This window comes from Equus caballus, chromosome 28 (genome assembly GCF_041296265.1).
Source record: "Equus caballus isolate H_3958 breed thoroughbred chromosome 28, TB-T2T, whole genome shotgun sequence".
Classification (NCBI taxonomy): Eukaryota; Metazoa; Chordata; class Mammalia; order Perissodactyla; family Equidae; genus Equus; species Equus caballus.
This window is the reverse complement of record NC_091711.1, coordinates 23,566,563-23,571,231: the sequence shown is the minus strand read 5'-3', so window position 1 is coordinate 23,571,231 and position 4,669 is coordinate 23,566,563. Positions and strand designations below refer to the sequence as shown.

The following is a 4,669-nucleotide window of genomic DNA, read 5'->3' as shown; positions in this document are numbered from 1 at the left end:
ATTTACATTTTTTGTTAGGTCACAAAAATATTGTAAATAAAACCCTCTAAGAAATTCCTAAGTTCTTAACTCCTCATCCAGGGCTCTTTTCACTGTATCACAGTTACAAAAATAAAGCAAAATATTTGCTAAGAGTAACTCGATATAACTTCTCGGATTACCAGAAAACCTTTGCGAATTCAGACACCATGGCACGTAAATCTAACTGTTTCTATTCCTGGTTGTAAATGATTTTCAGAGATGGAACACCAAGATGTCTGAATTGTGCATCAATGCTCAGCTTCCAGAGAGTGACTTGAGAGATTAAATGGGAAGTCTAGCTTTCCATACACACCTTTCATTGAACATTTTAAAAACTCAGCACATTTAGAGGGAGGCCAATATTGCCTGACAACAGGGAATAATAATTGGTAATGCGACCACAGTTCTAATTCAGGAATATTGGGGGGGGGCGGTGTGTGTAACTGGAATTGACCTTGGAATAGAAAACTCACGGCAAAAAGGCTCTTCAGTAAGATAATGCATACTTTTAAACTGCAAATTCTACGTGAAGATGAAATTTTTGGTTCTAACAGACAACCAAGGAAAGCTTATGAACCTAAAATAAAGTTGTTCATGGCCAGCCAACCCTGGTGGAAATGAGAATACACCTTGGCATAATTAAAGTGTGAAAATCCCTCAAATTTCAAATGATTCTTAGTGGGTTTTTCAAGCTTTAAGGGTTTAGGGTAAAGCAAGTTCTTTTAATATTTTAGAGTTATGGACTGAACTTCTAGAAATAAATGTACATACAATTTATCTTTTCTTTCGATAAGGATCCATGTATCTGTCTCTATATCTATTTACATCTATCATCTTTGCATCTTCCAAAGCTGGCTATGAGTAGATTTGGAGCAAGAACAAGGAAGAAAGACAAAGAAAGGAAATAGAGCAGGAATGGAAGGAAAAGGAGAGGAGGAAGAAGAATTTTATGATCTTAGCCAGTTTGTGGAAACTATTTCTGGCTTGAATAACTTTCTTATATATTTCTCTATGAGACGTTACTATTAAAAATGATATTATGACGAGCTCTGACTATTCTTGTTTCAGTATAAATCAGCAGATAAACCTCTTTTTCTTTCTTCGATTTTCCTTCCTAGGAAAGGAAATCCCCATCTAGTTGACATGAATCTGGCAGTTTCCTCCCATATCTAAAATGGAATCCTCTTGGCACTTCCAGTGGAGAGCTACCAGGCAAGCTGACTTCCGCATCTTTCAAGTCAGTGAATGCAGAAGTTAGCCCACTGGCTTCTGTGGTTGAGAATTCCATCCTCTCCCTCTTGACTGCATCTGTGAGTTCCTGAAGCTGTGCACTTGATAAAAATGTTGGATCACTCACTTGAATGGAAATGACTATTCTTTCATTAAGTGTATAGCTCTAAGTTTGAGTTGAATTATACACAATTTTTGTGAAAGAAAGCCTATCAATCATCTTTTGCTGAGTTTTACATCAATCACACATGATCCTCAAATTTCAGTGTCTTACAAGAGCAGAAGCTAATATTTTGCCCATGTTATATGTTGGCCATAGGCCACTTGTGGCTCTCTCCCTCATGCTCTTCACTTTGGGATCCAAGTTGATAGAAAAGCCTCATCTGAGGACATAATGAGCCTTGTGTCAGAGGAAAAAGAGAGAGGTGGTGGATCGTCACAATGGCTCTCAAAGCTTCTGCATATGTCACTCCCACCGCCACGTCATTTGCCAAAGTAAATCACACGGCAAGTGTGATAGGAATGTAAAGTCCTCCTACATGAAAACACAGTGAATATTTTGAAAAATAATACAATCTACCAAACAGAATATGAGCTATAACTGTTTAAATCTTTGTTCTCTGCTGAAAGACTAAAATGCCAGCTTGATCCTTGCCTCGCCAGCCTTTCTCGTAACTTGTAGCTTTATCCTTGTGACAACAAAACAGGAAAGCCAAGAAGCAAGACTTGTGGGGAAAATCTTTTGTTGGCCTTCAAAAAGTACCCAAAGGACCATCTCCTCCAGGAAGCCTTCCTGGATTAGTCCAAGAGTCTCCCACTTACCAGTTCTTTTTATGACAGTCCCCTTCCACTGCCCTTACTCCATCAATGAGCACTTCCCTTTGTGGTAATATAAAACAGTGATGAAAACATGCTTTACTGCTTGTTTCTCCTATTGGATTAAAAGTTATCTAAGAGCAGAGATTGCTATGCACCACAGTAAAGTTATTGCCTAACAGTGAAGTTCCTTAAAATTGTACCAAACCCTGACTTGGTTATTCTATTCACTTTTCAGATGAGAAAATAATTTGCTTTCAAGATCTTTCATCACTTAGCTTTTTCTTTCTCAAGATGTAGAGTAAAGCATAGGCAATGTTCATTCATTCATTCATCCGTTCAACAAACATTGCCTGCCTGTTATATTCCACATGCTAAGCCAGGCGCTGACTTGTGGCACCAGATTCTCACAGTTCCTTCTCTCCTGGACCTTACCTTTTAGTGGGAGTGACCCAGACAAATCACATAGTCACACAGTTATAAACTGTGATAAAGACTAGGAGAAAAACTTAAAGGGTACTCTAAGAACATATAGGAGACCTGACTTACTTTGTGTCTCTGTGAAGTCTTCTCTGAGGAAATGACAGTTGAGCTGAGATCTGAGTTAACTATATAAAGAATGAAGGCAAAACAGTTCAAAGAAGATGCAAAGGCATGTGCAAAGGCCCTGAGGTGGGAGGAGGGAAAGAAAGGCCGGTTGTGAGGGAGTATACAAAGCAAAGCAGTGAATGATGTGAAAAGCAAGTAGGGTCTTGTATGCCATGTTAAGGGTTTGGGTCTTTACTCAGTGAAGGGTCTTTAGGAGGGAGGAACATGACAAAATTTGAATTTTCAGATGTTACTCTGGTTGGCATGTGAAATGGATTGGAGAGTGGCAAATGGATGGCAGGATATCAACATAAAGTCTTCTTCAGTAGTAAAGATAGGAATTTCTGCTCAGTGCAAAATTGGCATCTAACAGTTGGATGACACATGACTGATATTCTGGATCTCTTGGTTATAACATTTAATTTAAAAAAAACTAGACTGCAATCTAGCAGAAAAACATTTAAGTTGGCTCATAGTTCTTGGTTTACAACACTATTCAAAATATACCTCTGAGCTAAATAATCCCAACTATATCAAAAGAATGGGTCAATGACCTTCTAATACTTTCAAAGGATGGGCTTCAGGGAATCGATGAAGCTCCTGAAATTCCATGACAATTGTGTGTGCTTATGCTTCTATGTTTTTCTAGGGCGAGAATCCATGAATTCCATCAGATTCATTACTCCCAAGTGCTAAGAACCACTGGTTTCCATTATCACGTGACCAACCCATAGTTACCCCATCACCAGAATGCAGTCCTGGGTAATAAGTCTTGAATTAATGGAAAAGCTTACTGACTGCCAAAGGTTCAAGCTCCTCTTCCTAAGTGCAAAGTGCTTGCTGGGAAGTGGCTGCCCAGCCAGAGACTGTATTTCCTAGTCTCCTTACATCTATGAGTGAGGCAGCACGTGACTACTTCTGACCAATAGAATGTGTGTAGACATTTTGATTGGTACTTGTGTGTGAAGTTGGGTACATGTCTGATATATGTTTTCCAAAACGTTCCCACCTTCTCTAGTGACCTTGGAGGCCGTGTTTTGAAACTGGCAGCATCACAAGATGGAAGAATCTGTGATTACTGAATCATGGAGACAGTCAGGAGAGCCGTCCAACTGAACACCTGCATTGGATTTTGGTGATTAAGAAATTTTTATTATCTTACGCAACTGAGATTTAGGATTATTTGTTACAGTAATTAATCTACTCTGGCATACAAAAAGAACATCCCACACAGGAACACACAACAAAATGACTGGGGAAAAAATCCTCTTTGGATTTCTTTCTGGAACCGAGAACTAGCGCCGTTTTGTAAGCTGTAGTTTCTTGGTGTTGTTTTGCGATGTATAAGTTTCTCTGAGCTCAAATTTCTCACAAATCCAGTCCTTGGTTTCATGACAGTGTGATTACCATAGATAGCTAATGTGAGTGACTTTTAACCCCATGAGAGTAAGTTTAATAAGGTAAAAGACAGACGTGTTATAAGTGGGTAGAGATACTCATTTATTCATTCATTTATTCAAAAATATTGGTTTATTGAATTTCTTTAATGTGTTTTAAAATGTACCTGGAATTTTGTTTTAATCAAAATGGTATAGTGAGATAACAGACACAGAGACAACTGTTTTTGAAAAAAGAATATTTTGCTTACAGTTCCCAAGAAGATGGACACTCTAAGCCATCCAGGGCCACATGGAGAAGCACCAGGGTTGGTAAGGAGGCAGAAGGAGTGAAGAGAAAGCATGGGCAATGCCTTTATTTTGGTTTTCATGGAAAGAATGGGCCAGGCAGGGTAGACAGCTGAACAGGCTTATGATTGGATAGTTTGAATAATTTTGGCAGGTTCTGGGGTGACTGCGGGCAGGAGGATGGTGTGCTGAACTGCAGGTGCCTGATAAAAGGAGGTGGGTGGGAGTATAGACTCAGGATGGGTTGGTTTGCATATGAGAGATGTGCTTACAGGCAAGTTGCTTAGTATCTCCAGGAATTAGCTAATCCTGGGGGGGGGGGCAGTTCC

General features: G+C 39.3%; 1 long non-coding RNA gene across 1 annotated transcript; it reads left to right on the top strand.

Moving 5' to 3' along the window:
* Positions 1-1,139: 1,139 nt before the first annotated feature.
* On the top strand, positions 1,140-4,409 carry LOC138921283 (uncharacterized). The gene is made up of 3 exons (XR_011433735.1): positions 1,140-1,331; positions 3,674-3,790; positions 4,306-4,409. It is a non-coding gene; the product is annotated as an uncharacterized lncRNA (long non-coding RNA).
* Positions 4,410-4,669: the final 260 nt, after the last annotated feature.